The sequence below is a fragment of the Tachypleus tridentatus genome, chromosome 10 (assembly GCF_004210375.1).
Source record: "Tachypleus tridentatus isolate NWPU-2018 chromosome 10, ASM421037v1, whole genome shotgun sequence".
Classification (NCBI taxonomy): domain Eukaryota; kingdom Metazoa; phylum Arthropoda; class Merostomata; order Xiphosura; family Limulidae; genus Tachypleus; species Tachypleus tridentatus.
The window spans coordinates 41,250,130-41,262,787 of record NC_134834.1 but is presented as its reverse complement, the minus strand read 5'-3'; the positions used below and the strand labels follow the sequence as shown (position 1 = coordinate 41,262,787).

Below are 12,658 nucleotides of genomic sequence, written 5' to 3'. Positions count from 1 at the left end.
CAGCCCCTAAAATTATACCTCTAAAGAACTTCTTTTTTTCCAGGTAGCTAAATCTTTAAGAGCTCGCCTACTATTCTAAATTAAATTGGACTAAACACAAATGATAATAGAAACAAAATATGGCAAAGGACGAATTACGTACAGTAGGTGACTAGCAACAATAGAACTCCTATTTTCATAGCTAACTTTGGGGGAAAAAAGTTATTTATTTGTTCAACATCAGCATAATCTTTCATTATTCTTTAGAATACTTCAGAAGTAGTGGCCACAATAAAATAAAATATGGTTGTTTCATAGATTTACATCAAAACATTGTTCATTCATTATGAAAAACTTTCAAAATCATATTTTACGTCACTGAAAACAATTTCTGAAAGTTCATGCAAACTTGTCCTAAAACAATGTCATCTTTGGTGCCGTTAAGGCAATTAATTACGAGCGTTAGCTGCCCGTATAGAATTTTTGGCTCACAATTAATGTCAGTTTCCAAACTTACAAGTTTTTATTGTGATATGGACATGACTAGTGTTGTTATTACAATGTTTGATTTAAATTATAGAAAGGTACACCTGACGGAAAACTGTTTAACAGTCGGTCCCCATAATAACCCATTTTTCTATAGCCTATGAGAGAAAAACAAGCGCAAGGAAGTGTAACTGTTGATGGCGCTAGTTTCTAGTCCTTGCTGTACAAGATACAGTATGCCAAAGGGAGGCAAAATTTTTTTGACCTTCGATATAGAGGTGTTTTTTTTTGGGGGGGGGAGTGTATCTTGTACACCGAAAAATGCGGTACTCGAAATCTATAAAATTTGTATACGTACGGTGGTAGAGTATGCCTGACCAACATGGTTGTATGTAATCAAATCACGTAGGAACAAGTTATAGAGACTATAGAATTTAATCATTATTAAAGCATAAAGAGGTCTTAGATAAACAAATATAAACTTGTACAATTACGGCAAAAACCTCGTGTTGCAAGACGGACTTCAAACATATCAATAAATTATGTTCACAAATATCTTAAAAAATAAATGCTATTGTACAAAAGGAAAATAGGTCTAAATACTTCTCTCAACTTAATCTAGTAAGCTTCTTAAGTAATATAAAAACCACATATCAGGAAACTAGAAAAATTAACGTTGTAAATCGATGGACAGGGCGATTGACGTATGCAAAAGAGCAGTTGAACTACTTTAACAAGTGTGGAGTGACTACATAAAATTGTTTGTTTGTTTTGAATTTCGCGCAAAGATACTCGAGGGCTAGCACTCCCTAATTTAGCAGTGTAAGACGAGAGGGAAGGCAGCTAGTCATCGCCATCGACCTACAACTCTTGGACTACTCTTTTACAACAAATAGTGTGATTGACCGTAACATTATAACGCCCCCACGGCTGAAAGTGTGAGCATGTTTGGTGAGACCGGGATACATAAACTATCTGTCGGACCGTTTTATACAGAAGAATTAAGGTGACTTTCACGCATGACACTTGCGAACCAAATCAATTGTCAATGAGAGAGGTCCAGGTCCCATGACGAAAAGAACATTCGATGAAACGTGTCACAGTAGAGAACCTATGGGGAAAAATTACGTATTTGGTTTCCATTAATAAAAGTATATTTCCGCAGATACTTTAGTTTCTGTTCAATTTACAGCATTTTTTAAACGTGCAACACAGACTTAACCATCAATCAAGACAAACATCTGAAAAAAGGGAAATTAGCTGTGTATCTACCTATTAATCTGGCCAGATGGTCAGGGCGATCGACTCGTAATCTAAGTGTTGCGGGTTCGAATCCCTGTCACACCGAACATGCTCCCCCTTTCAGCCGTGTGGGCTTTATAATATGACGGTCAATCACACTATTCGTTGGTAAAAGAGTTGGCGGTAGGTGGTGATATCTAGTTGCCTTCCCTCTAGGCATACACTGCTAAATTAGAGACGACTAGCGCAGATAGCCCTCGTGTAGCTTTGCGCGAATTTCAAAAACAAACAACCATATTAATCTGTATCCTTTTACTGACGAATAGTGGAATTAACCGTAATATTATAACGCCCCCACGGCTGAAAAAGCGACCATGCTTGGTGCGGTATGGATTCGAAATCACGCCTCTCAAATTACGAGTCGAGTGTTTTAACCACCTGGACATGCGCACGTCAGGTGACAAAATGTACATGTTTATGTTTTTGGGTTTTTTGTGGGTGTGTGAAAACGAATACTGACATTTCATAATTGAATTTCCAACTATTTATTTATTCAATATACTTTATTAATATTCAAATCAAATAGAAAATTTAAGAATATGATCTAGGCCTGTTCAGTAGTCTACACAGCAATTATAGACGTGGCTGAATAAGTGACATTCTGACGTTACACGTGTACTCTACAAAAAAGTTAGTTATTTTCTTGTTAGTTTTTCTTAATTTCGTGCAAATCTGCACGAGGGCTATCTACGGCTGCTGTTCCTAATTTTGCAGGGTAAGACAAAAGAACTATGAAAGTAGACCGTTCTTGGGCTTCTCTCCTACTGTCAAACAGTGGATTGATCGTCACATTATAAAGATCAACGGCGTAAAGGGCAAGGATGTTTGGTGTGACGGGAATTCGAACTCGCGACTCTCAGATTACGAGTTGAGCGCCTTAACTACCTGGACCCACACTGACAAATTACTAAACCATTTAAATTCTTAACACCGTAATGTAAAATTCACTTGTGAAATTAAACATCAAAACAAACGTTTTTCCCTTGACACTCAAGCTAAAAACAAAATAAGAAAACGAATTTAGTATCTACATTTAATGAAACCAGTTATATATACGATTTTTAAAGGTTTTTTTTACCAAAACCTTTCAAACTAAGTTCTAGCTGTTCTTCACAAGGCCTACTCCATTGTTCGGATTACACCTCCATTCATATCGAATTAACGTTCTTTCAAAATACTTTGAGAAAGAATGGGTATCCTCTACTTTTATTAGAAACCATAACATATAACCTTTTTACTAAAAAAATATTGCGCATAATAATGTTGATCATGTTCCAAACTCTTTCCAACACTGATTATTCCATATTTTGGAAAACAAAGTAGTATTTTTAAAATCCAACTAAATAAGCTGCTCAGGTCTCTATACCCTGAGATTAAACTCCTTCGTATCTTTAAATCGTCACTTCGTATATGTAGCTTTTACAGAATTAAAAACATTTTACCCTCACTCTTACGTTCAAAGGTCGTATATAACTCGATTGGTAAGACTTCTCGGTATTTAAAAATAGTGCCTTGTAACACACAGGAGTTTCTAACAGATATGGACTTAAATTTCAAACTCCACGCCCCGCAATGGCACAGCGGTATGTCTGTGGACTCACAACGCTAAACATAAGGTTTTGATACCCATAGTGGGCAAACCATAGATAGCCCATTGTATCTCTTTGTGCTTATTCCAAATAATCAATTAATCAATCAAATTCCACCTAATTATTCTATATATCCTTACAACAAAACATTATCCCACTAACTTAAAAACTTTTTAATTCTAATTTATGCATTTATATTAAATTTGCATATTATGACTAAAAATCCAAGCTTCAATAGAAATTCAAACCGTTTTCCCTTGCTTTACTTAAATTGCATTCTATATTTATATTTTTAATTATACTAATGGTTTTTAAGTTCGTTATTTTCATAGATTTGTTAAAATCAGAGTACGTGTAATTCTTAGTTAGTTAGTTATCACCATTAAATTTCAACATAGGGCCGCAATCACTTGCGGATTATTCAACAAGTAATTTTAAGTGAGTAGGTTGTTAGTCCAATGCACCGAGCCGTCCCTAATTTAGCAGTGTAAGACTAGAGGGAAGGCAGCTAGTCATCACCACCCACTGCTACTGCTAACTCTTGGTCTACTCTTTTACCAACGAATAGTGGGATTGACAGTCACATTATAACGTCCCCACGGCTGAAAGGGCGAGAATGTTTGGTACGATGGGGGGTTCGAACCCGCGACCCTCGGATTACGAGTCGCACGCCTTACGCGCTAGACCATGCCAGGCCCTATGTAATTCTTAAACGTTTATTAAAGATGTTTACTAATGCTGCCGTGACTCTGCTTTTCGTTTGCTTGTTTGAAGTTAAGCACATACCGTTTCGCCACTGTGGGTGAATCTACTTTTCATTATCAGATTTCATTTTCCACCAAAAGAATGCACTGCTAATATTGTTATCATTGTCCGCTAGGACAGCGGTAAGCCTTCATATTGTAAACGCTAAAAATCAGGGGTTCGATTCTCCTCGGTAGTCATTGCAGATAGCTCTATGTGGCTTTGCTATGAAAAAAACATCCCTATTGTTTCTTGTTTGTTTGTTGTTGTTGCAGAACTACTTGTATTTTTATATTCTCTAGATGACCCCATAAATAACGCATTATATAACATGCAATCATAGTGCACATTTTTTATATCTGTTTTTCACCTTGGCCTGGCATGGCCAGGTGTGTTAAGGCGTTCGACTTGTAATCTGAGGGTAGCGGGTTCGAACCCCCATCGTACCAAACATTCTCGTCCTTTTCAGCCGTGGGGACGTTATAATGTTACTGTCAATCCCACTATTCTTTGGTAAAAGAGTAGACCAAGAGTTAGCGGTGGGTGGTGATGGATAGCTGCCTTCCCTCTAGTTTTACACTGTTAAATTAGGGACGGCTAGCGCAGATTGTCTTTGAGTAGCTTTGCGCGAAATTCAAAACAAACCAAACCTGTTTATTACCAGTCTATGGTTTTAAAAATCCTACTGAAGCCCGGCATGGCCAAGCGTGTTTAGGCGTGCGACTCGTAATCTGAGGGTTTCGGGTTCGCATTCCCGTCGCGCCAAACATGCTCGCCCCTTCAGCCGCGGTGGCCTTATAAAGTGACGGTCAATCCCACTATTCGTTGGTAAAAAAGTAGCCCAAGAGTTGGCGGTGGGTGGTGATGACTAGCTGCCTTCCCTCTAGTCTTACATTGCTAAATTAGGGACGGCTAGCACAGATAACCCTCGAGTAGCTTTGTGCGAAATTCAAAAAACAAAACAAAAAAATCCTATTGAGAATAGTTAAACTGATTCTAGGCACTAGACATTCATTTTCCTTGTGAATTAAAAAAAAAAAAATGGGAATAAATGTTTTCAATTTTCTCTTGTAAGTGTTTTAATATTCAACAGAGGGCCTAGTGTTAATTCGTCAAACTGCGCGGGATTGAAAGAGGTGTAGTGAAGTTTACGCTTTCAGTCTCAGCTTTGTGTTTATATTTAAAACCGTCGTACTTTAATAGTAATTTATAAATATTAAAGTTACAGAATTATGCTAAGGGATAAAGTAAGTTTATCTCCTCTATGTAAATATAAATATTTGTTAACAATAAAAGCTTATGTTGGGAAAGAATAATATATTACTATAACTTTGTATAAGTACTATATTTTTAGTTTTACTGATAGTCAGTTAGTGGTAGTGGTGTTGATTATTTTATATTTATATCTGTATATTTTTTAAAAGAAATTTGTAATGATTTCGAATCTGTGTTGCCAACTCCATAAAGCAGATAGTCTTTAGAGAAAACTTGAAAAGTTATTAGATTATAGATGACGCTATTTTACTTTTAGTATTTGGAATGCTAAGGCATCACATTAAAATATTTTGAATTCAGTAAAGAAAGAAAAAAACATAATTTCACAGAAATTTGCGTATACAGGATAGAAAATTTTAATTACATTAAAGAGACATTTCTAAAATCATATATTATGAAATTTCTGCATTTACTAAATATAGAAATGAATAACTATTTAGCTGCCAGTGGGTAGTTGTGACTGTGTAAGTTGGAGACTTTTTCTCTAAATCACCGTTGTCTTAGTTGTTTTTTTTTTTGTTAGAAGCAAAGTTGGTAATACTATTTAGAATTTTAATAATGTCAATATTTATTCAGAAAGAACTATACCATATTATGAACTGATATGTATTCATTGCAGATCAGGACTGCTTTAAGGTATAGTACTACCTTAGGCAGATATTATTTTTTGGTGTTTTCACATTCTGTTTATTATATTATAAATTTTCGTAACTTTTATAAGTATAACTAGGACAGATATATTTCAACCAACATTAAAAATATTAGAGCAATTATTTGGGGGATAGGAAACAATGTTGTTTTCACAAAAAGTATTTATGTAATATTTCAATTAATATCTGATATTGCATTATTTTCCATTAATGGAGTTTGAGAATGATAATTATGAAAAACAGTGAATTCAATATATTAATTAAAAATGTATTTCAGTGGTTATTTATGTGATTGCTCTAGAAATGAAGCCTTTGTATTAGTTATGTCACTTATCACAGGATCAAACACATGATCACTCTGTGCTATTGATTGCTATTTCAATCACTTGCATTAGGTTGTGGTGTCCCTGCATTTTGAAATTAGGTAAAACTTAATTCTGTAGTATATGCAATGTTTCTTAAGTTTTCCTCAGTAGGCATCTGCTTTTTTGTAAATATGGTTTTGGCACAGATATTCTATAATACTAGATCTTATATTGACACTGTTATCTCTCTGATTCACTTTTGTGTACACACACTCATGGCACAGTTTGGAATGTCTTTGTACTAAAGGAATAACATAAGAAATTTACTTCTTATCTTGTTAATAAATATATATGATAAACTATAAAATTTATATTGATGAAACTTTTTTGTCTTGTGGTAAGGGTGGTGCAACAAATACCAGGATTTAAGGTTTGGTGGAATAGAAGTCATTTGAAAATTAGGTATTTTGTTTTGCTAAAATATTGAGTAGTTTTTGGAATAAATTGCCTTAAGTCATGGTAATCACAACAGGATTCAGAGAGTTCAAGATTGGGTTTGATGAGGACTGGCGAGTCAGTGATAGATATAACCATCTCGGTAGTCATGTGTTTAATAAAATGAATGGGACAGTCATAATAGGCCATGCAACCTTTTGACCATCAAATTTGACAGTGTTTATATATTGTATTGTAATGGGAAGAAAGTGTTAAAGTACATAACTATTAGATATTTTGATATATTCTTTGAGGAAGTGTGAAAATAATGGAAAATATACCTCTTCCTATGACACAAAATCTTTAATATCAGTTGATATATATTTTTTCTGAATATTCTGTATGATAATTTATTCATCTTAAGGTTAAGTTTACAGTTACATGATCTCTTGAGAAAACAAAGCTCTAGGATTTAGTAAGTGTAGAGATGAGTATAGTGATTTGTTGCTGTAGATTGAAAGGAACAGGACATTGTTTAAATCACAATAAAAGTAAAGTGTTTTATTATATAGGGAAGAAAAGAAATATAATTGAATAATACAGGAATTGTTTAAAAAGTAAGTTCAATTTTTACAATTCCAAAGGGTTGGTGTGCAAGAACAGTCTTGAAGGATTAATAGATAGTCCTTTTGTGGGTTAAGTGAAATGTTTACTTGAATGCCATAGACTAAAGAGCATTGAAAATGCATACAAGACATTATGATTTGTTAAAAGCAAAAAAATAACTTATTCTCATTGGTCAGAGAAAAAGTTGACTGCCCAGTATTCTGAAGGCTCATTGGTCCAAAGGCTCAAGGAAGATAGAGGAATTATATGTAGTGTAATGTAAAAATATTAAACAAAAGAAAAGGGTAACTATATTGTAAATATTTCATAGAGCAAAGCATAGTGCACAAAGGAAAGAAAATTGTTTTCTTATACAAAAATATTTTATGATACATAATATTATTTCTAGAAGTTTTAGAATCTTAGATACCAAATAGTGAATGAACCAAACATTTTCCAAAGTTATTCAAATATGAAATGGTTATTTGAAGAAATATGAGATGTATACAAGTAAAATAACATTGGAAAGACTGCTAAACATTATCCATTCATTCATGAGAAATTGCATCTTTTATAGTATATGTTTTGGAGTTTTTGTCATAAAATTTGTCAACTTTAACCAAACAATAAGTTTAATGTTTTACATGTTAACCAAGAAAAACTTACACTTTCAGGCTAGCAGATTGCCACAAGGAAAAAAAAAAAAGATCTGAATGTTATAGTGTTTGCTAATAGTTTAATGAACAGGCCCATTGATTGATTACATTTTGTGATATAGTCCAAGAGTTGATGGTGAGTTTGGCCAGTTAGTGGCATATAGTTTCTTGGTAGTTTTGCAATAACAAAAATAGGAGAAGCAAGACTGGTAGCAATCAACATTAAATCTGAGACTGCCAATCATCAGGTCAAATTGGTTCACAGCTATACAAACTAGAAGGTCAAAAATAATTTATAATGCTAAAATTAGATTTCAATACCCAGTTAGAAAAGCACAGATAGCTAGGTATGTAGGTTTGTACTTAACAAATATGACAATATTTTGATTACTTGGATAGTTGGAATAATGACAAAATAGTAATCATGAGAAATCCTAATATAAGTTGATTATTTTCATGAAAACTGATTTAATTGTAATCTCAATTAATTGATTGTTGAATAACTTACAAAATTGTAATAATCTGAAAGACTGATTTTTATTTATTGTTTATTTTCATGACATAAATAAATTTATAATAATTTATATGAATCCAGGTCATTTATGTGATAATAATTTACTTAATGTCTGCTCATAGGCAATCAATAGAATCATACGGCTCTAGTTATTCATTTGTCTTGGTTGGTTAGAAAGTGTACACAGTATTGTTGCAACAGGTGACTGATAAGTGAATATATAGAGGAAATATAAATATTTATAGTATTTTATATAGCACTAAACATTTGTATCATGTTTTGGTGTTAGGCAGGAAGTCTTGTAACGTGAATGATACCGAACTTGTGGGTACAGGATAATGGCTGTGAGGAACCTTTGAAACATTGGCAAAATGTTCAAATTCCAGGAGAGTACTTTCCTGTATTTAATTATCCATTCTTCAGTTGTTTTCTCTTAGACCCAGACTCATTTCTTCTCAAAATTCAATATCTATCTTCCAGTGGAGAAAGCTGTCTCCAGATATGCTTGTACTATTGTATTTTATTAAAATGCTCATAATTATGGCCACTTACCCTATTAGGAAGACATGGATCTTGTACCAATGATATTCGTTGGCTCACGACATCAAAATATTACCACTACTCTGTAATATTTTTTGGTTGTGCATTTCTTTAGAGTCATCAGGTAAGGTATATCAACTGGTTGTTGGAAAATGCTGAATTATGTCGTATGTATATGTTTATCTCTCCAATCTCTGAACATGTCAGGGGGATAGTCAAGTCAGGGAAGGTGCAAATTTAATAATATTTATTCACACAACAAAAACACAATCACATTGAGTGTCTCAAGACAAAGCAAGGGCAAATGGATCTGTATTTTAAACTAATAAAGAGATTGAGAACAGAAATAAAATCTCTGTGAGTTCTTGGTCACGATGTGCTTTTCTGTAAGTTAAACCAAAACAGAGTTACAAAATAACAATAAATCCAAAAATGAAAATATATGAAACAAATATATTACAAATTATACTAAATCTTAGCAAAACTCTAAGAGTGTGCTAAAATTTAAGTTACAAAAAATCTTAGCAAAATATACCAAAGAAAGGAGAAATTGTTCTTTAAATAAAACACAGTAATAACTTAAGCCAGTTTTTACATGAAACACAATTCTAACCATGTCCTCTCATGCCACTACTTGATTTACTAACACAAAAAACAACATCCTATTTTTGGAAATTATGTTCTATCTTTCATGCAAGAAATTTAATCAAGTGCCAGGTAGTATAAATGGTCCTGGACATAGCTAACAAGAAGCAAAGTAAAGATATGTTTACATGAATGACTTTCCACATCCAAACTGAATCAGGGTTTGAAATTTTCTATTTAAAGCCGGACATGTCCATTAAAAAATCAAATTTGACTGGCACTTTCCCATCTATCACCGGACATCGTGACCAGTGATCATATTCTTAACATATCGGACACAAAATACATCGTCTCCTCAAAAATAAGTGAGGCAAAAGCTGTGTATGCACAGCCCAAAGATTTTGCTTAAAAGTATATTCTATAATGAGTGGAAAATAACTTGCAAAATTTAAGATTTAATTTGAGACAAAAAAAATAAAATTTTAAAAAACGGTCATGAACACTCACAAAATGTGCTTTTTAGGTCTCCTTATCCGTGCCGTCCCGGATAGTCACGTGACTGCCAAACATTCACGACGATCTGACCATGGCGACTGATAGTAAAAAACGGGAAAGTCTCGCGATCTATTTCAGTTTGGCTTCACGAGCAAGACTAATGAATCAGAAGACAATACTATGGAACCCCGAGTGAAAAAAACCCAAGCTTGTTGACCCAAGCCCAAGTGTTAAAGCAAAAACTGTTACTGCTAGTACTGGCGCTAAGCCTACTCGTCGTTTCCAGGATGAATGGAATAGAGGCTGACCACGGCTGGAGTATAATAACGCTATCGGACTGATGTTTTGCTCAGTTTGTCAGGAATATGACCAAAGTGGTGGAAGGTAGAAGAACACCTTCATAACAGGATCTTCCAACCTGAGAGCAAGTGCTGTTAAGGAGCATGAAAACGGTCACACCCACAGTATAAGCTGTCAAGCTAAGACAGCAAAAGAAACACCTGATTTAACTCCTATGATGAAAGAATTGAGCAAACTTAACCAGACTGAGAAAGACTGTTTGCTTGTGCTGTTCAGGACTGCACTTTATATGGCTTTGAAATCCAAGCCATTCAGCTATTTTCAAGAGCTTCTGTTGCTGCAGGAGCACAATTTTGGTATGAACTTAACAGAACATTATGCCAATAACAAACAAGCAGTTATCTTTACGAAGTATATTGCAGAAACAATTAGAATTAATGTTAGATCTCATTTGCACACCTCATTATTCTTTGACATTATGACTGACGGCTCAACAGACACTGCCAACATTGAGCAGGAGATAGTCTATGTAAGATACTTGGACAGTGACTGTGTCTGCAGTCAGTTGAGAAGGCTGATTCTGAACACTTGCTACAGGCACATAGTTCAGGTAAAGGTTTCTTAATGACCTGGTATGAAAATTTTCTGGATTTATCTTGAATTCCTAATTAAGAAAAATCAAAATGGACAATATTTCATGTACATTTGTGTTTTAATTCAGGTGTACATAGTCATTCCATTATTAATATACATCAGTGAATACTCAAGAATTTTTCAATTGATTTAAACCAAGAAGAACCATGCATTTACCACTGACAGAATTGAAGCTTATCCTAGCACAACTTGCGTAATAGATAATGGAGCAATTGAATTTTCCAAAGTACAAATTTACATTTTGTTGTTGTTTTTTTATACAGAAAGTAACTAATATTGGGTACTAATTTTTTGTACTTGCAGTATTGTCCATATATAGCAAGTTTCCCGACTGGCTTGAATCAATTGTATGCCTGACAGCTGATGGGGCAGCTGTCAATTTTGGCACAAATAAAGGACTTGTCAACAGATTGAAGGTACAAAAAACCTTATTTGATAGGGATCCACTGTGTTAGTCACAGATTGGAACTTGCAATTAAGTAGACCATCAGGGACATCCCTTACCTTGATAGTATTCAAACATTTTTAGAAAACCTATGGAAGTTTTATGACAATTCGCCACAGAACTGGGTTGGCCTCAAAGAAGCTGGTAAAGCCAACAACATTGTTGTTAGAAAGCCAACGAAAGGGACAGGAACCTGGTGGGTGGCCTACAAAGAGTGCACTCTGGAGTCAGTTTCTTATAACTGGCCAGCTTTAGCAGAGCATTTCTATCAAGTAAAGCTGCATGACAAAGGGGAATGTGGACAGAAAGCTGCAGGATTATACAGTACTTTGACAAGCCTTAAATTCATCCTGTACATGGACATACTCTTGGCAGTTCTGCTTGTTTTGACATTTTTTAGTCTCAAAATGCAAGACAATTCTGCTACTGTGAACATTGTTTCTGACAAACTCGCTGTTTGCAAAGAGAAGTTGGGCAATCTGAATCATGTTGAGAGATCCCAGAAAATTGTTAAAGAGCTCACAACATGTGAATAAACTGGCAAGTGGTTACTTAGAGGAAAGGTGATTGCTATTAGTGGTCAGACAAGGGCCAGAGGCTCAAAAAGTGCCACAAAAGAGACAGTTGCCCAATCCGTGGCTGAAGAAACTGCCATCTTCATTGGTAAAATTGTCACATATCTGAATGAGAGATTTGAAGAATTTGATAAGGGTTTTATTGGTGCCTTTCAAATTTTTGAACCAAGCAACTAGCCTAAAAGCAAGGAAGCATTGTCATCTTATGACCATAATGAACTCCAGATACTATTGGACCACTTTGGTGCTCTGTTAGAAGCTAAGGGTTTCCACATTGCAGCTGATATTTGCCAAGCTTACTTACGCGAGACACTGCTCAAAGCCACAAGATTTGCTAAATCAGATGAGTCCCTGGTTAGTAGTGCAAGTGGATTGTGGGCCCACATGTTAAGTCAAATTACTGTTGAGGACGGTAAACCTTTCCCTGAATCAACAGTGTTGGCCTTTGTATGCCTCATGCAGGTGATTTCCGTGTCATCTGCTGAACCAGAATGTGGATTTTCCCAGATGGCAGTTATTAAGG

At 34.7% G+C, this 12,658-nt stretch overlaps 1 protein-coding gene across 4 annotated transcripts in view; it reads left to right on the top strand.

Moving 5' to 3' along the window:
- Window positions 1–5,196: 5,196 nt before the first annotated feature.
- Window positions 5,197–12,658, top strand: part of LOC143229129 (uncharacterized) — a 59,187-nt gene continuing 51,725 nt past the window's right edge. For 2 of the 4 annotated variants that reach the window (XR_013015677.1, XM_076460998.1), the window contains exon 1: window positions 5,212–5,347. The gene's annotated coding sequence lies outside the window, so the exon portion shown is untranslated. Of the gene's footprint in view, window positions 5,348–8,830; window positions 9,206–12,658 lie in introns of all 4 variants that reach the window. The other 2 variants (XM_076460999.1, XM_076461000.1) reach the window with 2 other exon arrangements.